The sequence below is a fragment of the Lotus japonicus genome, chromosome 6 (assembly GCF_012489685.1).
Source record: "Lotus japonicus ecotype B-129 chromosome 6, LjGifu_v1.2".
NCBI classification, from domain to species: Eukaryota; Viridiplantae; Streptophyta; class Magnoliopsida; order Fabales; family Fabaceae; genus Lotus; species Lotus japonicus.
The window spans coordinates 32,036,890-32,061,488 of NC_080046.1; positions in this window are offsets into that span (position 1 = coordinate 32,036,890).

Here is a 24,599-nt window from a genome sequence, read left to right on the forward strand (position 1 = left end):
TTTTGAGCTTTTTGTAAAACTGTCCAAATAAGCTGATTTTGGTGTCTAAACTTATTGCCTACGTGTTCTAGAGCGTGAATATCCGGTTGTTTTCTGCTGAATGTCGCCGAAATGCCGCCGGGATCAATTTTTGTTGGAAAAACCCATTTCTGGGTAAAGTTCCGTTCTTTAAGCTGAAAATTCACGACTGAGCTTAGCTTTAGAAGGATTAGTTGTTATAAATGTCGTTAGGATCGATCCCAACCAATTTGTTTTTCGAAATTCCAATTTTGAAATTCTGAGCTGAAAATAATGACCAAAATACCCCTGCGACAGTTTTCGACCCGATAATTTTTCTGAGAGTTTCCCTGGCCTAGATATCGCCTAAGAATACCTAGGAATTGATTTAGATCGAAGAAAAAGTTCGAAAACCCTATTTTCCATAGTGGCCGAAACCTATTTGCTTGGGTACCTTGTCCAAAAATAATGTTTGGGTCTCTATGACCTGAGCCATTGCGTAGCTCTTTCAATTGTCGAAATTTTGGCGCCGGTTTCGTGTCATTCCGAGTTCTGTAGCTCGAGTTATGCACGTTTTAGCGAATAAGGTGTTTTTGTACAAAACTTGAATCGAGTCAAAACTCATCCATTCGGGGGAAGCCCTTCCATTCGTGCCTAAATGTTGTACTCTGAAGCTTCTTGAGCTTTGTCTAACGTTAGTTAGTATTGTTTCGATTGTACTGACTTATTTTGATTGATTTTTGCTTTGTTTGCTCTAAGGTTCGTTTGTGGAAACCTTGGACTTGACTGAGCAAGCTTGTGAGCGAGACTTGCACCGCGAGACTAGAACAACTCGAGGTGAGGGCAACTTACCTTGCTAGCTAATGTTTTAGGCGTCGATGAATTCGACTTGATTTATTGTTTATGCACTTGATTGTGATTGACTGGGAAATGTTTTCTGAGGCTTCGGCTGACAATGTTGAATATTTATCGTTTTGATTTGCCATTGATTGATTCATATGCTGTACCTGCTAAATGGATAATCATAGGCTATGTGAATACTTGTGCACATGATTTGCTGGATTATATTGATTATACTGTGCAATTATACGAATATTTGTGGAACGTCAGAGTGTGGGGAAACGGGTAGTTATGCCATACTCAAGATGAGAATTTGGGAAAGTTTGACGGGACGAATGGAGGTTCGGGCCTTGTTATTGTGTTAATGGATCGAGACCTTCTCTGGGAATTACTTGGGATGTTGGGATCTTTTAAACTCATAAGGTTAGAGATAAACCTAAATGGAAACTATTTTACAAGGAAAATTCATAATACACTAAACAACCTCTGAACCCTTTTAATAATGATAACAATGTCAGATGGAAGCTTAGGGCTTGGATATTAGTTTTGGAAAATGAGAAGTGTCGCCGAATCCAAGTTTTGGGGAAACTAATAAGTTTCTGAGTATGTTGATACTCCTTTGCTCGATGAGCAGTTTGTTGTTTGGCTATCTAAAGGATAAGCCGGGGGAACTATAAGTTTCCAAGTACATTGGTACTCCTTCGCTCTTTGAGCAGTTTATTTAGCCATCCAAAGGATGAGCCGGGAAGCTTCACTGAGGCGTGAGACTTCGTGAAAGCATGGAACTTCACTGAAGCGTGAGACTTCGTGAAAGTGTGTAGGCTTCACTGAGGCGTGAGACTTCGTGAAAGCAGAAACTTCACTGAGGCGGGAGACCTCGTGGAGACGGGAACCTTCGCTGAAGCGGGAGACTTTGCGGAGGCGTACACCTTTGCTGAAGCGGGAGACTTTGCGGAGGCGTGCAACTTCACTGAAGCGTGAGACTTCGTGAAGGTGTGGAACTTTATTGAAGCGGGAGACTTCATGAAGGCGCGAAACTTCACTGAAGCGTGAGACTTCGTGAATGCGTGAAAATTCACTGAAGCGTGAGACTTCGTGAATGTGTGAGATTTCACTGAAGCGTGAGACTTCGTGAAAGCGTAAGACCCCATTGAAGCGTGAGACTTCATGGAAGCGTGAGATTTCATCGTCGTTTACCCTAGGGCAATGACAGGGAACATTTGTTTAGTTGGACACGTGTGCGTTGGGAGGACGATACATTGTTTGACTAACCTTATCACCTAACTTCATATGTTTAGATTTTGATGATTTGATATTGGTGATCATCGTTATGTTATTTGTGGAATTGTTGAGATATTGAATATTGTGTTTTTACTAGAGATTCGATAACATGCCATGTATATACCTTAGGGTAGGCAATGCATAATTTATATGTATATATACAACATATATATATACCCCTTATTCTTCACATGTTGCTTGTATTATCTATCATATTCTGTGAGTTGACCCTCGCGCCTTGGCTTTGTGTGTATGGTTGTGTTTGGGCGGTCGGCCTGCTGCCAGACGTTCAACAGTTGATTCGTGATGGTTCGTCGTTCGGGGAGGATCCGGAGCGAAATGACTACTACTGAGCCTTCGACGTGGACCCGGACTTTTTGCAGGATCGGATGAGAGTCGATGTTAGGGGTGTAGTATATGGGGTTTTGTTGTCACAGCTCTGATTTTCATTTCTTATTTTGGGGCAGGGTAGGTCCCCGACTATTAGCTTTTTGTGTGGTTCTCTTCCATGAGGATCACAGGGAGTTTGTCGGACGTAGGTGGTCCTTCGGAGGACGTTTTGGGCTGATTTACTTTCTTGGAAGACTGTATTTATAAAACTCATGACTCTATCTATGGGTCGCACTTGTTTGCCGTTGGGAAATACCTTTAGTTATTTGATGTTACATTCCGTCACTTGAGGACACTCGTGACGATGTTTTTAGTTGCAGCGAGAGCTGTACTTATATTGTATATTAATCGCTGTTAATCGCGATTGGGTTGAGTCTTCTTTTCGACAAGTCTTTTTATTTGAACAAAACGAAAAAAAAAATACCTGCTTTTCCGCTTTATTTTATTTTTGAGTTACTAAAGTGACACCCGGAAATCGGGGCGTTACATTGTGGTATCAGAGCTTGTCGAGTCTTTCGGGAGTCTTTGGGGAATAGGTCTTCTGTGCTAGATTGTGTGACTCTGTAAAGAGTAAACAATTGATTGTCTGCCAAGCGATCTTCGCTTTAATTGAATGAAGTTGCCACCTAATCATATTGTTTAGCTATGCATAATACTATCTTATGATTGGTACTGACTGTTTGCTAAACGAATACAGAACATGGTGAACGCGAACCAACTTGTTGAGATGGTGGCCACTTTGGTCCAAGCAATGACTGTACAAACGAATGACAATGCACATAGGCGTGCTGCTGAGGATGCACGTGAGCTACACCGGCTAAGATACACATATCCTAGTCTTCTTAAGGATACTGACCTACCCGATCCCTTAAGGAAGAACAAACAACTGTTTGAGATTGGTGTTTACAAAGGTTTGCTTCTGAATAAGCTAAGTGTAAACTAAATAAGAACAGATGAAGAAAGTGGAGGCTTGAATCTTTTCTTGTATTGCAGCTCTTGGTCTATCACTTATCTTTCTTCTTTTCTTCAGCCTTAAATAGTCCAAGGTGCAAAGGATATTTATGTTGAGAGAATATGACCGTTGGAGGGCATTTCTGGAACTTCCAGAACCTGCTGTGGCTGAACCTTGGTAGGTAGGCTTGTCAGAATAGTACACTGCTCTTGTACTTCTTGATAGTGACATTTGCCTTTAACCATTTACTCCTGATCTGATGACGCTTCATGTTGGAACTTGTGAAGCTTGGTGATTAGAGTCAGAGGGAAGCTTGGATCCTCTGACCTTCGTAACTTCTGCTTCTGGACCTTCAGAGCTTCTGGACCTTCAGAGCCTCTGGACCTTCAGAGCCTCTGGTCCTTCAGAGCTTCTGGACTTTCAGAGCTTCTGGACCTTCAGAGCCTCTGGTCCTTCAGAGCTTCTGGACCTTCAGAGCTTCTGGTCTTCAGATCTTCTGATCCTCAGAACTTCTGATCCTCAGATCTTCTGATCGTCAAATCTTCTGATCTTCAGAACTTCTGATCCTCAGATCTTCTGATGAATATATCTTCTGGTGTCAGAATCAGAACCTGTTTGTCAAAACACTCAAGACAAACGTTAGAGTACCATAATTGTTCATCCACAAATAAATACTTGTTATCATCAAAACATAGAGTTGTACCACATGACCAAATCTTGATCTTATAGATGTTCGGCAGGGTGATCGAGCGCCAGGAGCAGAGGCTTCGAACATTGATCAGGGAGGCCGTGGATGAAGCTTTCAGGGCCAGAGGCATCGTCTGAGTCGGGTTGGGAAAGTGTTATGCGTCTGTACTGGGGGGTGAGGTCGAGTGTTGTTTTAGGGCTCGATACCTTCTTAAAGCAATCGTGTATGTGGATGAGCTTAAGTAAGGTTGAAAGCACTAGTTTCCTTTATTGAGTCTTGATGTAATAAAAAGCCTTGGTCTGTTAAATAAAATGAAGTTTATTCAGCATTTATTCTATCTTTTATTTACTGTCATTAAAAGGTTTTATTTCGACAAAAATTTACACACGTTTTTAGAAAAGGTTACTAAAGTGACCCTCGAGAAATCGGGGCGTTACACAGCACGGAAGCGATATGTTAGAGCGGTGAATGCAGTTACAGAGATTCCTTTTGGTTTTCAACATTCAGATATCACTTTTTCGTCTGCTGATTTTTACGGAATAAAGCCGCATTTAGATGACCCGATCGTGGTCTCCCTCCGTGTTAATCAGCTCACCGTGCAACGAGTGCTTCTAGACTAGGGAAGTTCGGCGGACATCATTTACGTCGGAGCGTTTGCTCGGCTTGGTGTGGGCGAGGGAAACCTCGCTCCCTATGAGGGAACTCTGGTGGGATTCGCGGGCAAGCAAGTATGGGTGAAGGGCGTCCTCGACCATGACACCACGTTTGGCGAGGAAGAGAACGCTAGGACGCTCAGCGTCAAATATCTAATCCTTGAGGCAGAAGGGTCATACAACATGATCGTCGGGCGAAACACCTTTAACCGTCTGTGCGCCGTGATCTCAACAGCTCACCTGGCGGTGAAGTATCCGCTGACGAATGGGCATATTGGGGGAATTATTGTGGATCAAAGGGTCGCAAGGGAATGCTATTGTAATGCTGTGGATCGGTATGGGAAAAAAAACGCTTCAGCCGGGCACCGTTGCAGCGAAGTTGAGACGCCAGAGGAAAGTTTGGACCCGAGGGGCGAGGGACGTGTTAACAGGCCCACACCGATAGAAGAAACCAAAGAGCTGAAGTTCGGCGAGAAGATACTTAAGATAGGAACCAAGTTAAGTGAGGACCAAGAACAAAGACTATCAAAGTTGTTAGGCCAAAATTTAGATCTTTTCGCCTGGAGTCACAAAGACATGCCGGGTATAGACCCAAACTTCATTTGCCACAGGCTGGCATTGAATCCAGGAGCCAAGCCTATAACCCAGACTCGCCGGAGAATGGGAAACGAAAAAGAGAAGGCCATCCAACAAGAGGTAAACAAGTTGCTAGCTGCAGACTTCATACGGGAAATCAAGTACCCTACCTGGCTGGCAAATGTCGTGATGGTCAAGAAGGCGAACGGGAAGTGGCGAATGTGCGTAGATTATACAGACTTGAACAAGGCATGCCCAAAAGATTCTTATCCCTTGCCGAGCATAGATAAGCTGGTGGACGGAGCTTTAGGGAATGAACTTATGAGTTTAATGGATGCTTATTCAGGATATCACCAGATTAAGATGCATCCGTCGGACGAAGACAAACACAGCTTTTATGACCGCAAGGGTAAACTACTGTTACCAGACTATGCCTTTCTGGTTAAAGAATGCGGGGGCGACGTATCAGCGGTTGATGGATAGGGTGTTTGAAGGCCAAGTAGGAAGGAACATGGAAGTGTACGTTGACGACATGATCGTTAAATCGGTTTTGGGATCAAGCCATCATGAGGATTTGATGGAAGCCTTCGGTAGGATTCGCAAGCATAACATGAGGCTTAATCCAGAAAAGTGCTCTTTCGGCATACAGGGTGGGAAGTTTTTAGGCTTCATGATTACGTCGAGAGGAATCGAAATCAATCCAGATAAATGTAAGGCAATCTAGGAGATGAAAAGCCCGAGCAATGTGAAGGAGGTGCAAAGACTAACCGGGCGGATCGCGGCCTTATTCCGTTTCCTCCCTCACTCGGGCGACAAGTACGCCCCGTTCTTCAAATGCCTCAAGAAGAACGCAGCTGTAAGACCTGGATTTACAGAACAAGTTAGTTTCCGACTCACGCGTAGAACCAGTGTAAGCGTGACAGGAGTTTGATGGTTGAGAAAGATTAATGAAGAAGAAAGTTCAGGAATTGCTTGAGGAATGTTGCGTAGTCGCTGTAGGAATTAGTGCGAGTCGTCTGCACACCTGCCTTATGGCGAGCGTGTCCAGAATAGGCTAATTCGCCTTTAGAGTAACGTTTTAAGTGAGATTTCGAACTCTTGGAAAATTTAAAGGTTCTCTTTATTTTTCCTTCGACCAGCGTTTCATTTCGGAACTCTGGACTGTACGCACGATAGTATTCACTTTTCGGAAGTCCGACGACGCTAATTTCTTTGCTTCGAAACCCTAGATTCGAGCGATGGATGGAGACTTTTTCTATTCGGGACTTCTAACGGAGTTTCCGTCCACGCTGCTAGATTTGTTTCGACATTTCCAATCTTTCTCCAGTACAAAGTTTTATCGTTTGACCATCACAACAAAAAGTAGTTTTTCGGGACAGATTAACTTACACCGCTTTTGGGATTTTAGATATCGTTTTTCCCAAAAGTCTGAGATTTATTTTGAATTCTGGAATTCTGACGCCAGAATCTCTCTTAGAATTCTTCGGTGAATGTGCTGCAAAAATCGGAATCGCGAAATTTTCATTTTCCCGCGATTTCGCCTGCCTATAAATAGCCAAAGTTTCAAAATATCTCCCATTTGCAACCACCAAGGCCACGAGATTGAAGGAGGGTGAGGGGAGAAGATTTTTCACGAAAACTTGACCGATCTTCGTGCAGTTCGTCCCTACTTCGAGGTACCGAGGTAACTAGCATGATTCTTACCTCTAATTACTGTTTCTACTGCGTTTCTGAAGTCGTTTCTGTGCTCACAGTTTTGAGCTTTTTGTAAAACTGTCCGTTTTCTCTGATTTCTTGCTTGGGTTATCTTCCCTACGTTCCCAAGAGTCTAAAACCTCTGTCAGTAATCGCCGATTGCGATCCAGTTGTCTAGGATCTGAAAAACTGATTCAAAACCCTTTTTGTCTCACATTTCGAAACTTTATTGTCGAAAAGACGTAATCTGACTTCGTGCCTTTAGGATTTGTTGTCACGGATGACGTTAGGATCATTGCTGTCAAATTTGTTTTCCGAACTGATAACTTTGAGGTTTTGAGCTTTTATTTTGGACCAAAATGCCCCTGAACGGCCGTATTTCGATCCGATTGTCCGAAAATTGTTCCGACAGTTTCTTTGCCTTAGTTTTACCCTAAAAATACCTTGTAAACAGATTTGATCAAAGAAAAAGAGCCGGAGCTCTTTTTCCTTAATGGCCGAGAGCTATTCCTTTAGGGGGGGAGTTTTCGTTTTCGAAAACTTGTCTTTTCGTACCCGATTGTCGTATTTTGAAGCTTTAATGCTTTGTCTATCGTTTATGTGTTGTATTACGATCGAACTAATCGATTTTGTTTGGATTCTGCTTTGTTTTCTCCGAGGTTCAGTTGAAGGAACTTTGAAAGTTTCAAGGCATTCCTGTGAAGGAGATTTTGATTGCGAGGCTGGATCAGCTCGAGGTTAGGGCAACTTACATATTAGCTATGATTGCATGATAGGCGTCAATAAATTCGACTTATGTTTTATCTGATGTTGATTATGATGATGAGTTGATGTTATGATGCTTTTCCATAACTTGTGATGTTGTGATATTGTAGGATTGTGCGTTTTGACGCGATTTCGGAGTGGGGAACCTCTGAACTGGTTAAAGTTGGTGTTTCGGGTTGGATGAACAACCCTAGGCAAGTCCAAATGTGGGGTTTGAGACTTAGCCATATGTTGGTATTCGTTTGAAAACTTAGAATGATAGATCTTTGAAAAACTAAAGACTTGGGAAACTTAGACTTTGAGAAATAAACTCATAACCTGACTAATTTGAATTGAAATCATTTTTATTAACGTTTAAGTGTAGGAAAACTGAAGGGGAAAATATTTACGAAAGATGGGGAAAAGTCGATCTTTGTGGTGGGTTTTGGTATTGGGGAAAGCCACTGAGGTGAGCTACGGTGATGATTGAAAGTCACCGAGTACTTTACGTACTCTTGTTGTTGGGGTTGTGTTGTATTGACCGACACTAATCCCTTGGGTTCTCTTGTTGTTGGAGCTGTGTTGTATTGACCGACACTTAGCGCTCTTGTTGCTTGGGCTGTGTTGTATTGACCGACACTAGACCCTTGTGTACTCTTGTGGGTGGAGTTGTGTTGTATTGACCGACACTTACTCCGAGTTGTGTTGTATTGACCGACACTAACTCTTGGGTTGTTTTGAGTTTGGGTTTGAGCTAAACACTTGTGTGGGAGGACGATTCGATGTTTGGCTAACCATATTGCATCAATCGGGTGAATAACGGGAATGGTTCACCTGTGCATCTCATGGTGAATAACGGGAATGGTTCACCAATGCATATATGATGAATAACGGGAATGGTTCATCATACGGTGAATAACGGGAATGGTTCACCAAGGATGAATAACGGGATGGTTCATCCAGGATGAATAACGGGAATGGTTCATCCATAGCGAAGAACGCGAATGCTTCACTTGTGGCGAACAGGAACGCGTCACAAATCCAGATCATGATTGCATTTCACGCATACATTCATTCTGACTGGGATTGTGTGCTGTTTGATTTATTGAGGCATTGTTAGAGCCATAACATGCTAGGATTATCTATATGTTTATGTAACAACTTATATATCTATACCCTGTCACATGTTGAGTGTAGCGTATTTCCGTGAGTTGACTCTAGCGCCTTGGCTTTGGTTTCATGTTTGTGTTTGGGCGGTCGGCCTGCTGCCAGATGTCGATGGCCGACTGGTTCTCGATGGTCTCTCCCTCGGGGGGGATCAGATATGAGTTGGTGGATAGGGATGCCCCCACCGCTTGGGTGATCGATGTTGCTGGTCACCGGGCGACGTACAGGGGAAGGGTCATGGAGGACCAGACGGATGAGCGAGGACGCTTGACGAGAGGAGTGCTACGGCGTATGGAGCTGAGTTTTGACTTGCCGCCCTCAGTTCACTGTGGACCAGGATCTGGTCGAGGACCACCCGCACCACCTCCGACTTCACCTTCGGATGATGAGGACCCAGTGGAGATCGAGCCTGCTGCTGCTACACCTGTTGTGCCACCTCCGGCTACTGCCATTGCTCCTACCGACGTGGCGTCGTCCTCTAGGCTTGTGCGGCCGAGGAGGGAGTCTGTTGTCCCATCTGCCTCACGTCTCTTATCATTCTCTTCACTGCACGGCTACCGTGTGGACCCCTTGCTTAGGGTGGTGGAGGAGGATGTTCTTGCAGGAGAGGTGGATGTGGAGACCGGCTCGACCAGGGCGGTGCGCAGGACAGTTAGGAGGGAGGTCATGGATTTGGACACCGAGATGATTACGGTGGATTCCGACTCTGACTCCGAGAGCAGTGGGGAGAGCTACTCGCCGAGCAGCGATGAGGAGGATGAGGAGTACTGAGCTGAGCTGGGAGGGTAGGTTAGGCTAGCGACATTTTTTTGTGTAGAGCTCTGATCGTCTTACCTTTTGGGATCGGGTAGGTTTCCGATGTGTGGCTTTTTGTGTGGTTCTTTTGAGGAGAATCACAGAGAGTCTGTCGGAGTATAGGGGTCTTTTGGTTCAGGCAATTTTTGGGTGCCGACTTTCTCTTTGGATAACTGTATTTTGATACCTTTGTGCACATTACTGATGTTGTACATATTTGCCTCCGGGCATACTACTTTGGAGTCACTGCGGGTTCGCGTGACGTGGAGTGCAGCTGTGGCTGTACAGATGTATATATTGTATATCGGTTAGTTTTGTCTTTGGGTTTTGTCTTTATTTCTTTATCGCTTTTATTTAAAGGAATCAAACGAAAAAAAATTACATGTTTTCCGCGTAAAGTTTATTTTTGGTTACTAAAGTGACACCTGGAAATCGGGGTGTTACAGCAGCATTTGAGTGGAATTTAGAGTGCGAGGAGGCCTTCACCCGCCTCAAGGAGATGTTGTCCGCCCCACCAGTCCTATCAAAACCTGTCCAAGGTCTCCCTTTGCATTTATACTTCTCTGTTGGTGAGCACGCAATAAGCTCGGTGATCCTTTAGGAGGTGGATGGAGAGCAAAAAATAGTCTATTTCGTAAGCCATACACTTCAGGGGGCGGAGGTATCAGAAGATCGAAAAATAGTCTATTTCGTAAGCCATACACTTCCTGTCCTCGTCACCGCAGACGCCTACGACGTATTTTCAAAGCTTTCAGGTAAAAATAAGAATTGACTTCCTTTGGAAGGTCAGACAGTATGGAACAGACTTGCAAGGGCGGGGTAAGGGTCGGCGGCATAGACCTTAGCGGATTTTGTGGTGGAATTGACGCCGGAAAAAGAGGAAAAGGTGAGCACGCAATGGATATTGTTTGTCGATGGGTTGTCGAACGACAACAGAAGTGGGGCTGGGGTCACGCTGCAGGGGCCCGGGGAGTTGGTGTTGGAATAGTCCCTTAGATTCCAGTTCAAAACCAGCAATAACCAAGCAGAATACGAGGCTCTTATTGCGGGCTTGAAACTGGAAATTGAGGTGCAAATCGACAGTCTGCTGGTAAGGACGGACTCGCTGCTAGTGGCAAGCCAAGTCAACGGGGAGTTTCAGGTAAAGGAGCCGGCCTTGATAAAGTATGTGGAGCGCGTGCGGCTGCTCATGGGGTGTTTGAAATAGGTGGTGGTTGAGTTCGTGCCGAGGGTGCAAAACCAAAGGGCGGATGACCTAGCGAAGCTAGCAAGCACTAGGAAGCCTGGCAACAACCGGAGTGTGATTCAAGAGACGCTCGCCAATCCCAACATAGAGGGGGATTTGGTGGCTCCGGTTGATCGCCAGGATACTTGGATGAACCCCATCATAGATTATATAGGCGGGGGAACCGAGTGACATGGTAAAATATTCAAAGGCGCAAAGGAGGGAGGCGGGGCACTACATGCTACTCGACGGGATACTCTTTCGGCGAGGATTTAGTTCACCCCTCCTACGATGTCTTCCACCTGAGAAGTACGAGGCTGTTATGACGGAGGTTCATGAGGGAGTTTGTGCAAGTCACATTGGAGGAAGGTCGCTGGCGAGCAAAGTCCTCAGAGCGGGTTTCTATTGGCCTACGATAAGGAAGGATTGTGCAGAGTTTGTTAGGAAATGCGAGAAGTGCCAAGTATTTGCAGACCTACCTAGAGCTCCGCCGAAGCAATTAGCCACAATCAGTTCCCCACGGCCCTTCGCCATGTGGGGAGTCGACCTCGTCGGGCCCTTCCCCACCGCTAGGTCGCAAATGAAGTTCATCCTTGTGGCGGTGGACTACTTCACCAAATGGGTGGAAGCTGAGCCTCTGGCGAGCATTACGGCGACTAAAATCATAAATTTTTACTGGAAAAGGATTGTCTGCCGGTTCGGAGTACCGAGGGCGATAGTCTCGGATAACGGGACGCAGTTCACAAGTAATCAAACCAAGGAGTTATGCGAAGAGATGGGCATTCAGAGGAGATTTTCTTCGGTGGAACATCCACAGACAAACGGGCAGGTAGAGTCGGCGAATAAAGTCATCCTGCGAGGTTTGAAACGCCGACTCTCGGAGGCCAAGGGGGCTTGGTTAGACGAACTTCCAATTGTAATTTGGTCGTATAACACAACTCAACACTCAACTACTGGGGAAACTCCGCTCAGAATGACTGACAGGGCGGACGTCATGCTCCCTGTAGAGATAGACAATAGTTCGTGGCGGACGACACCGAAGTTCGAGGGCGAAAATTCTTCAAACATGGCAGTAGAGCTAGATTTGCTGTCGGAGACAAACAATGAGGCTCGCCTCAGGGAGGCCGCGATGAAGCAGCGAGCTGCGGCCAAGTATGACACAAAGGTAAAACCAAGGGAGATGTAGGTAGGGGATTTGGTGCTTAAAAAGCGAACTGGATGTAAGATCAAGTTTTGATCGAGTAGTACAACTCTATGTTTTAATGATTACAAGTTAACATTTTAGTATGAACAATTATGGTACTCTAATGTGTTTTTCTGAGTGTGCTATTTACAGGCTCTGACCTTAATATTATCTCACACAAATCAGAAGCACTGTGCTTAAAGAGTGACCCAAGCAACGCTTTCGTAATCTCTATGTTCAATCTGAACAGTAGAAAAGCTTCAGAAGATCTGAAGTTAATCAAGCTCTAACGCGGACTCAACTCACTTGAAGTTCTGAAGATCCAGACGTTCTGACAACCCAGACACTCTGAAAGTTCAGATGTTCTGATGGTGTAGAAGACTCTGAAGATCCAGAAGCTGAAAAGTGGAGACTCTGAAGACCAAGTACTTCCCTCTGAATTCAGAATCAGAAGGTACAACGGTCAGAGGATCCATGCTTCCCTCTGACTCTGATCAACGAGCTTCACAAGTTCCAACACGAAGCTTTCCTCTGATCAGAAGTCTACAAGGTTAAAGGTCAAGTCACTATCCAAAGTACAAAAGCAGATGTACTATCCTGACGACCTAACCTAACCTAACATTCTCAGCCACAACAGAAGCTGGAAATTCCAGATCTGCCCTCCAACGGTAGCATTCCCATGTAGCGTTCAAACCCTAATCCTTGGAGTATAAATAGAGGCTGAAGATTGAAAGATGCGGTTGGAAGAATCTCACACGCGCAAGCTATATTCAAATCTTCTAAGCATTCTTTCTTCATTGAATTCATTGTGTTTACTACAAGCTTTTGAGAAGCAATTCCTTTGTAAACAATCTTTCTTAAACAATTGTTTAGCTTACCTTTAGGAGATCAAGGTTGATCGGGTCCTAGAGAAGACTAAGAGAGTGAATCTTAGTGTGAGCTAAGTCAGTGTATTGTTAGTCACTTGTAGGTTTCAAGTGCAGTTGTAACAATTTTCTGATTAGTGGATTGCCTTCATTCTAAGAAGGAAGAAATCACCTTAACGGGTGGACTGGACTAGCTTGAGTGATTCAGCAAGTGAACCAGGATAAAATCCTTGTGTGCTTTTCTATCTCTTATCTTAAGCACTTTATTTGTCTCGAAAGATTTGTTGAAATCATAAGGTGGAAGTTTTATTCTGAAAACGTTATTCAAACCCCCCCCCCCTTTCTACCGTTTTTCATACCTTCAATTGGTATCAGAGCGCATGTTCTGATTACCACACCTAACAGTGTTCAGTGATTCGAGCCGGTGTGAAAAACAAATGGCTACCACCAGTGAGATGCAAAAAGATGGTTACAATGCAAAGCCACCCATGTTCGATGGTCAAAGATTCGAATATTGGAAAGACAGAATAGAAAGTTTCTTTCTGGGCTTCGATGCAGATCTCTGGGATATCATTGTGGATGGCTATGAGCGTCCAGTTGATGTAGATGGCAAGAAGATCTCCAGATCAGAGATGACTACTGAGCAAAAGAAGCTCTACTCACAGCACCACAAAGCTAGAGCTATTCTTCTTAGTGCTATTTCCTATGAAGAGTACCAGAAGATTACAGATCGTGAGTTTGCCAAGGGCATCTTTGAATCCTTGAAGATGTCTCATGAAGGAAACAAGAAAGTGAAAGAATCAAAGGCGCTGTCTTTGATCCAGAAGTATGAATCCTTCATCATGGAGCCTAACGAGTCCATTGAGGATATGTTTTCCAGATTTCAGTTGCTTGTAGCTGGAATAAGACCTCTCAACAAAAGCTACACTACAAAAGACCATGTCATAAGGGTCATCAGAAGTCTTCCTGAAAGCCGGATGCCTTTAGTGACCTCAATAGAGCTTACAAGAGATGTTGAGCGTATGAGTTTAGAAGAACTCATCAGCATACTGAAATGTTATGAGCTGAAGCGCTCAGAGATGCAGGATCTGAGGAAGAAATCTATAGCCTTGAAATCCAAATCTGAGAAGGCTAAATCTGAGAAGTCAAAAGCTCTCCAAGCTGAAGCAGAAGAATCTGACGAAGCATCAGAAGATTCTGATGAAGATGAGCTGACTCTGATCTCCAAAAGACTTAACCGCATTTGGAAGCACAAGCAGAGCAAGTACAAAGGCTCTGGAAAGGCCAAAGGAAAGTCTGAATCCTCATCAGGCCAGAAGAAGTCCTCAATCAAGGAAGTCACATGTTTCGAGTGCAAAGAATCAGGGCACTACAAGAGTGATTGTCCAAAGCTGAAAAAGGACAAGAAGCCAAAGAAGCACTTCAAGACAAAGAAAAGTCTGATGGTGACTTTTGACGAATCAGAGTCAGAGGATGTTGACTCTGATGGTGAAGTTCAAGGACTCATGGCTATTGTCAAAGACAAAGGAGCAGAGTCAAAGGATGCAACTGACTCTGACCCAGCATCAGAGGAAGATCCTAACTCAGACGATGAAAATGAGGTATTCGCTTCTTTCTCAACCTCTGAACTAAAACATGCCTTGTTTGATATTATGGATAAGTATAACTCTTTATTGACTAAACATAAGAAGTTGAAAAAGGATTTCTCTGCTGTTTCTAAGACTCCTTCTGAACATGAGAAAATTATTTCTGATTTGAAAAATGATAATCATGCATTAGTGAATTCTAATTCTGTGCTTAAGAAACAAATTGCTAAGTTAGAAGAAGTAATTACTTGTGATGCCTCTGATAGTAAGCATGAATCTAAATATGAAAAATCCTTTCAAAGATTCCTGGCTAAAAGCGTAGACAGAAGCTTAATGGCTTCAATGATCTATGGCGTAAGCAGAAATGGAATGCATGACATTGGCTATTCTAAACCTAATAGAAATGAGCCTCCTATGCCTAAGGCTAAATCATTATATGAATGCTTTGTTCCCTCTGGTACTATATTGCCTGAACCTTTACCTGTTAAAGTTGCTAACCTCCCTCTCAAAAACGGAACCTTCTCCATGTCTAAATATCATGCTAAAATTCCTTTACATTATCATGTTGAGAAACCCAAGGTGATCAGAACCTCTGGGGTAACTAACAAGAGTGGACCCAGAAAGTGAGTACCTAAGGATAAGATTATCTATGTTGCAGATATCCTTGATAGCTCCACTGAAGCACCAATCATGGTATCTGGACAGTGGATGCTCGCGTCACATGACGGGAGAAAGGCGTATGTTCCAAGAGCTAAAACTTAAGCCTGGAGGTGAAGTTGGCTTTGGTGGCAACGAGAAGGGTAAAATTGTTGGTACTTGTACTATTTGTGTTGATAGTAGTCCATGCATTGACAATGTTTTATTGGTAGATGGCTTAACTCATAACTTATTGTCTATAAGTCAATTAGCTGACAAGGGTTATGATGTTATTTTCAATCAAAAGTCCTGCCGGGCTGTAAGTCAGATCGATGGCTCTGTTCTGTTTAACAGCAAGAGGAAGAACAACATTTATAAGATCAGATTATCTGAGTTGGAAGCTCAGAATGTGAAGTGCCTTCTTTCTGTTAATGAGGAGCAATGGGTATGGCATAGACGGTTAGGGCATGCTAGTATGAGAAAGATTTCTCAGCTGAGTAAGCTCAACCTTGTCAGGGGCTTACCCACTCTGAAGTTCTCTTCAGACGCTCTTTGTGAAGCATGTCAGAAAGGCAAATTCACAAAAGTCCCTTTCAAGGCAAAGAATGTTGTCTCAACCTCAAGGCCGTTGGAACTTCTGCATATCGACCTGTTTAGACCAGTGAAAAATGAGTCTATAGGTGGCAAGAGATATGGGATGGTCATTGTTGACGACTATAGCCGCTGGACATGGGTAAAATTTCTAACCCGCAAGGATGAGTCTCATGCTGTGTTCTCTACCTTCATAGCCCAAGTGCAAAACGAGAAGGCTTGTAGGATTGTGCGTGTCAGAAGTGACCATGGTGGAGAGTTTGAGAATGACAAGTTTGAGAGTCTGTTTGATTCCTATGGAATTGCACATGATTTCTCTTGTCCCAGAACTCCTCAACAAAATGGTGTTGTTGAGAGGAAGAACAAAACTCTTCAGGAGATGGCTAGAACCATGCTCCAAGAAACTGGCATGGCTAAGCACTTTTGGGCAGAGGCAGTAAACACAGCGTGTTACATTCAGAACAGAATCTCTGTGAGACCAATTCTGAATAAGACTCCTTATGAATTGTGGAAGAATATAAAACCCAACATTTCTTATTTTCATCCTTTTGGTTGTGTTTGTTATGTTCTTAATACTAAGGATAAATTGCATAAGTTTGATGCTAAGTCTTCTAAATGTCTATTGCTTGGTTATTCTGATCGATCTAAAGGTTTTAGATTTTATAATACTGATGCTAAAACAATTGAAGAATCTATTCATGTTAGATTAGATGATAAGCTTGACTCTGATCAGTCAAAGCTAGTTGAGAAGTTTGCAGATCTAAGCATAAATGTCTCTGACAAAGGCAAAGCTTCAGAGGAAGCTGAGCCAAAAGAAGATGAACCAGAAGAAGAAACTGGTCCCTCTGATTCACAATCTCAGAAGAAGAGTAGAATCACTGCGGCTCATCCTAAGGAATTGATTCTGGGCAACAAAGATGAACCAGTCAGAACCAGATCAACCTTCAGACCCTCTGAAGAGACTTTGCTCAGTCTGAAAGGATTAGTGTCCTTAATTGAACCTAAGTCAATTGATGAAGCTCTTCAAGACAAGGACTGGATTCTGGCTATGAAAGAAGAACTGAATCAATTTTCCAAGAATGATGTTTGGAGCCTAGTGAAGAAACCTCAGAGTGTTCATGTGATTGGAACCAAATGGGTGTTCAGAAACAAGCTGAATGAGAAAGAAAGGAGATGTAGTCAGAAACAAGGCAAGGCTAGTTGCTCAATGCTACAGTCAGCAGGAAGGAATAGACTATACTGAAACATTTGCTCCAGTAGCAAGACTAGAAGCAATCAGACTGCTGATCTCTTTCTCAGTGAATCACAATATAATTCTTCATCAGATGGATGTTAAGAGTGCCTTCCTAAATGGTTACATTTCAGAGGAAGTCTATGTTCATCAACCCCCAGGTTTTGAAGATGAGAAGAACCCTGACCATGTCTTCAAATTGAAGAAATCTCTCTATGGTCTGAAGCAAGCTCCCAGAGCATGGTATGAGAGACTCAGCTCATTCCTTCTAGAGAATGAGTTTGTAAGGGGTAAAGTAGATATAACTCTCTTTTGCAAAACTTACAAAGATGATATCTTAATTGTGCAAATTTATGTTGATGATATTATATTTGGTTCTGCTAATCAATCTCTATGCAAAGAATTTTCTGAGATGATGCAGGCTGAATTTGAAATGAGTATGATGGGGGAACTCAAGTACTTTCTGGGTATACAAGTTGATCAAACACCAGACGGAACGTACATCCATCAGAGCAAGTACACTAAAGAACTTCTGAAGAAGTTCAACATGACAGAATCTACAATCGCTAAGACTCCAATGCATCCTACATACATTCTGGAGAAAGAAGGTGCAAGTGGTAAAGTTTGTCAGAAGCTCTATCGTGGTATGATAGGATCTCTTCTATACTTAACTGCATCTAGGCCAGATATTTTGTTTAGTGTTCATTTATGTGCTCGTTTCCAATCAGATCCGAGGGAAACCCACTTAACTGCTGTTAAGAGGATCCTGAGATATCTGAAAGGCACCACTAACCTTGGCTTGATGTATAAGAAAACATTAGAGTATAAGCTTTCAGGTTATTGTGATGCTGATTATGCTGGAGATAGAACAGAGAGAAAAAGCGCTTCTGGAAATTGTCAATTTCTGGGAAGCAACTTAGTCTCATGGGCAAGCAAGAGGCAATCAACCATTGCACTATCTACTGCAGAGGCAGAATATATCTCAGCAGCAATTTACAGCACTCAGATGCTCTGGATGAAACATCAGCTGGAGGATTATCAAATCCTTGAGAGCAATATCCAAATCTATTGTGATAACACTGCTGCAATCTCACTGAGTAAGAATCCTATCTTACACTCAAGGGCAAAACACATTGAGGTAAAGTATCACTTTATTAGAGATTATGTTTAGAAGGGCGTACTTCTTTTGAAGTTTGTTGATACTGACCATCAATGGGCAGATATCTTTAAAAAGCCCTTAGCAGAGGATAGATTTAATTTCATTCTGAAAAATCTGAATATGGACTTTTGTCCAGCATGAAGATGGATCAGAACCTCTGACTATGATGCTTCTTTATCAGAAGATGTCTAGTTCAGAAGGTAACTCCATCAGAGGATAAGTACTCATTGGAACTGACTCTGAAGCTGAGACAGTAAACATGTGTCAGTAATTATGATACATCGTTCCTTGTGCCCGTGCTAACAGTATGTCGTAATGAGTGTTGATGTGCTTCTCTCCATCGTGTGATTTGTGCATTAACTGTTGCTATGATGTCTTTAATTTTTAACCGTTGATTTTACTTTGCTTTTTGATCAACAACGGTTATTTTCAAAAACCCACTATACACACACGTTCTCCATCACTTACGGATTTACTCTCTCTCTCTTCGGTTTTCAAAACCCTTACCCCCACGATCTCTCTCTCTCTATTCATCCTTTTCCTTTCTACCCGAACCTTTAACCGCTTCAAAGATGGTGAAATCAAACAGAGGTGAAACTGCCGATGGAACCAAATTTCCGGTCATGGTAGTAGGTCAAGCTACTGGTCAATCGGGTCCTGAAACTCAGAGAAATCAACCACAAGATCAAGCTACAGAGCAGATGGTTCCTCTCGCACAAAGGGGTTGTGCGGTTACATGTGTCTATGCTCCTGAAGAACTCCAGGTTCTTGCTGAATGGAGATTCGACTTGGACAACATAGCTGCAAATGGGTATGATCTTCGTCCTGAAGTTAAAGCTCAAGGCTGGGAAGAATACTTCAACAGGCTTCGTGGTCCAGTCTATGTGAAGCTAGTAAAGGAATTCTGGAAACATGCCGACTGTGATGACTCTCAAGTGGTTTCCTACATTGCTGGTAGAAGGATCATCATCACGGAGAAGTCGATTGTTGATCTTCTGGGTGAGCACACTGGCACAGGCTACAGATTCCAACTGACGGAATCAAAGGTGAAACCCAGGACCAAGGAAGAAACCAACAAGGCTCTCTACACAAACTATAAGCCTGGCAAGAGTGATTACAAGGTAGTGGAACTTCATCCTAAGCTGAGGATTTGGCACAAGATTCTGCTTCACTGCATCAATCAGAGACCAAAGGGAAGCTCTCTAGACTACATCAAATTTTGTCAGAAAGTGATGCTGTTCTTCATCCAAGATCGCAAGAAGATCTGCCTTCCCTTCTTCCTGTTCTCTTACCTCAAAGAGTGTATCAGGAAATCCAGAACCACTGCTTCTCTAAAGTCTGCCATCAGATATATTCCTTTTGGAAGACTGCTCTCAGACCTCTTCATTGAGAGCAAATTTATAGAAGATCTGATTACAGCAGGATGCACAGAGGATCTGTCGACCGTTGCTGGTGATGTCTTCACTTCCACATCCTTGAAGAAGATGGGATTGATCAAGACAAAGGTTGCACCTGTTCATGAAGACACCTCTGATGAAATCCGAAAAAGAAGAGTCCCTCTGACAGATTATCCTCTATGGTCCCAAGCAGATGATCCAACTGCTATTTTGTGCTATATAGATGATTTGAGGCAACAAGGTTATGAGATAGATGTGGATGAGTTCTTCAGAACCCTGCCACCAGCTCCAGAGTTTGATTCTCATCCCAAGAAGAAGAAGAAGAGAAAAATTGTCTTAGAGGAATCCTCTGAAGAGTCTGATCCTTCTGATGGTGTTGATCAGAAGAAGAAGAAGGCTGACAAGCCCAAGAGAAAGCATGAGGAACCCACCAAGCCAGATGCTCCATCTGATGCTGATGATGATGATGTTCCTCCTCCACCAAAGAAGAAAAAGAAGCAAGTGAGAATAGTGGTGAAAGCCTACTCGTGTGGAATCAGCTGTTGAAGACACCAGAGTTGAGGCTCCTGCCAGAGTTACTCGGTCTGTGTAACACCCCGATTTCCAGGTGTCACTTTAGTAACTCAAAAATAAACTTTAAGCGGAAAACAGGTAATTTTTTTTCGTTTGATTCCTTTAAATAAAGCGATAGAAAGTAAAGACATAACCCAACAACTAAACTAACCGATATGCAAATATATACACATGTACAGCCTCAGCTGCACCCCCACGTCATGCGCCCTCGCAGTGACTCCAAAGTAGTGTGCCCGTAGGCAAAAATATACAGAACCAGTAGTGTAAGTAAGAGTCATACGCACAGTCATCCAATGAGAAAGTCGGCCCCAAAATGGCCTCAACACAAGACCCCTATAGTCCGACAGACTCTCTGTGATCCTCAGCAAGAGAACCACACAAAAAGCCATGCGTCGGGAACCTACCCTGTTCTAAAAGTAAGACGAATCAGAGCTCTACACAAAATATGACGCCTGCCTAAACCTACCCTCCCATTACTGCTCACATAACCGAGTCCACAGCGAACTGAAGACGGCAAGTTGAAACTCAGCTCCATGCGTCGTAAAACTCCTTTCGTCAGACGTCCACGCTCGTCAGTACGGTACTCCAACTCAAACCTGATCCCCCCCCCCCCCGAGGGAGAGACCGTCGAAACCCAACCACCGTCGACATTTAGCAGCAGGCCGACCGCCCAAACACAAACATGAAACCAAAGCCAAGGCGCTAGGGTCAACTCACGGAAATAAGTAGATATACACTCAACATGTGATATGGGGTATAGATATATATGTTGATATATATATATATGAATATATAAGCAATCCTAGCATGTTATTGGCTCTAACAATGCTTCAATAAATCAAACAGCACACAATTCCAGTCAGAGTGAATGTATGCGTGAAATGCAATCAATATGATCCGGATATATGTGACGCGTTCCCCTTCGCCACTAGTGAAGCATTCCCGTTCTTCACTCTTGGTGAACCATTCCCGTTATTCACCGCATGATGAAGCATTCCCGTTCCTCATCGAATAATGCATCGGTGAACCATTCCCGTTATTCACCATGTGATGCATTGGTGAACCATTCCCGTTATTCACCAAATGATGCAATGGTGAACCATTCTCGTTATTCACCATATGATGCATGATGCAATATGGTTAGCCAAACATCGAAGGCCCAAGAGTTAGTGTCGGTCAATACAACACAACTCGGAGTTAGTGTCGGTCAATACAACACAACTCCAACAACAAGAGTACGAGAATAAGAGTTTAGTGTCGGTCAATACAACACAACTCCAACAACAAGAGTACGAGAAGAAGAGTTTAGTGTCGGTCAATACAACACAACTCCAACAACAAGAGTACAAGAATAAGAGTTTAGTGTCGGTCAATACAACATAACTCCAACAACAAGAGTACGAGAATAAGAGTTTAGTGTCGGTCAATACAACACAACTCCAACAACAAGAGTACTAAAGTACTCGATGACTTTCAATCATCACCGTAGCTCACCTCAGTGGCTTTCCCCAATTCCCCAAAACCCATGACAAAGTCGACTTTTCCCCGTCTTTCGCAATCATTTTCCCATTGAGACTCCCTATGGTTTATTCGTTAATGAAAACGTTTCGAATTGAAATAGTTAAGTCATGAGTTTATTTCTCGAAGTCTAAGTTTCCCAAAGTCTCTAGTTTTCAAAATCTATTTCATTCTAAGTTTTTCCAAAAAACCCACCAAAAGCAATTCCCGGGGAAAGTCTAAGTATACAAACAAATGGCTAAGTCTCAACCCTTGAGTTTGGACTTGCCTAGGGTTGTTCATCCAACCCGAAAGATCAAAAGATAACCAGTTCAAAGATTCCCCACTCCGAAGTCGCGTCAAAACGCACAATTCAATACAACATCTCAATATCATAAGTTATGGAAAACATCATAACATTAATTCATCATCATAATCAATATCAAAGTAAAGCATAAGTCGAATTTATCGATGCCTATCATGCAGTCATAGCTAATAGTAAGTTGCCCTAACCTCGAGCTGCTCCAGTCTCGTGGTTAAAACTTCCTCACACGAATGCTCTGCAAAACCCAAAGTTCCTTCAACTGAACCTCGGAGAAAAACAAAGCAGAATCCAAACAAAATCGATTAGTTCGATCGCAATACAACTCATAAACGATAGACAAAACATTAAAGCTTCAGAATACAACAATCGAGTACGAAAAGACAAGTTTTCGAAAACGAAAACCTCCCCCCCCCCATCACTACAAGCCCTCGGCCAAAATGGAAAAAGGGCTCCGGCTCTTTTTCTTCGATCAAATCTGCTAACAAGGTAGTTTTAGGGTAAAACTAAGGCAAAGAAACTGTCGGAAAAATTTTCGGACAATCGGATCGAAATACGGCTGTTCAGGGGCGCTTTGGTCCAAAATAAAAGCTCAAAACCTCAAAGTTATCACTTCGGAAAACAAATTTGACAGCAATGATCTTAACGACATTCGTAACAACAAATCCTAAAGGCACGAAGTCAGATTACGACTTTTCGACAGTAAAGTTTCGAAATGTGCGACAAAAGAGTTTTGAATCAGTTTTTCAGATCCTGGACAACTCGATCCAAATCGGCGAATACCGACGGAGGTTCTAGGCTCTTGGGCACGTAGAGAAGATAACCCAACAGAGAAATCAGAAAAACGGACAGTTTTACAAAAAGCTCAAAACTTTGAGCACAGAAACAGCTAAAGAAACGCAGTAGAAACAGTGATCTGAAGTAAGAATCAAGCTAGTTACCTCGGTACCTTGAAGTAGGAACGAACTGCGCGAAGATCGGTCGAGTTTCGGCGAAAAATTCTTCTCCCTCTCTTCTCCCTAACTCGCGGCCCTCTTTGGAAAGAAAATGAAGATATTTTGATTTTTCAACTATTTATAGGCAGGTGAAATCGCAGAAAATGAAAATTTCGCGATTCCGATTTTTGCAGCACATTCACCGATGAATTCTAGGAGAGATTCTGGCGACAAAATTCCAGAACTCAAAACAAATCTCTGACATTTGGGAAAAACGATATCTAAAATCCCAAAAGCGGTGTAAGTTAATCTGTCCCGAAAAACTACTTTTTGCTGTGATTGTCGGACGACAAAACTTTGTTCTGGAGAAAGATTGGAAACGTCGAAACAAATCTGGCAATGTGGACGAAAACTTCGTTAAAAGTCCCGAATAGAAAAAGTTTTCATCCAGCGCTTGAATTTAGGGTTTTGAAGCAAAGAAATTAGCGTCGTCGGACTTCCGAAAAGTGAATACTATCGTGCGTACAATCCAGGGTTCCGGAATGAAACACTGGTCGAAGGAAAAATAAAGAGAACCTTTAAATTTTCCAATGATTTGAAATCTCACTTAATACGTTGCTTTAAAAGCGAAATTAACCTATTCTGGACACTCTCGCCATAAGGCAGGTGTGCAGACTAGCTACTCGCACTAACCCCTAACGCAACTAGGAAACATTCCTCAAGCAATTCCTGAACTTTCTTCTTCATTAAACTTTCTCGAACAGCGAACTCCTGTCACGCATACACTGATTCTACGCGTGAGTCGGAAATTAACTTGTTCTGTAAATCCATTACAGTCTGCAGTGCGATCATCAAGTAAGTCTGCTGTTACAGATACTGATGATGATTTAAATTCACTTGATGCACTCACTATTACTGCACTTCTTACTCGAACTGTCACCCCACTTGTAACACCCCGATTTCCAGGTGTCACTTTAGTAACCAAAAATAAACTTTACGCGGAAAACAGGTAATTAATTTTTTTTTTGTTTCTTTCAATCAAAGCGATAAAGAAGTAGAGACAACACCCAACAACTAAACTAACCGATATACAAATATATACATCTGTACAGCCTCGGCTGCACTCCATGTCACGCGAAGCCGCAGTGACTCTAAAGATGTACGCCCGCAGGCAAATATACAAACCAGAACTGTGAGTAAAAGTATCAAAATACAGTTATCCAAGAGAAAGTCGGCACTCAAAAATGGCCTGAAAGGAAGACCCCTATACTCAGACAGACTCTCTGTGATCCTCCTCAAAAGAACCACACAAAAAGCCACACATCGGAACCTACCCTGTCCCAATAAGAAACTGACGATCAGAGCTCTACACAAAACATGACGCCTGCCCAAACCTAACCTCCCAGTGCCTAACCCACAACGATCTGAAGTCGGCAAGTTGAAGCTCAGCTCCATGCGACGTAGAACTCCTTTCGTCAGATGTTCACACTCGTCAGTCCGGTCCTCCATGACCCTTCCCCGGTACGTCGCTCGATGACCCACAACATCGATCACCCAAGCGGTGGGGGCATCCCGATCCACAAGCTCATATCTGATCCCCCCAGAGGGAGAGACCATCGA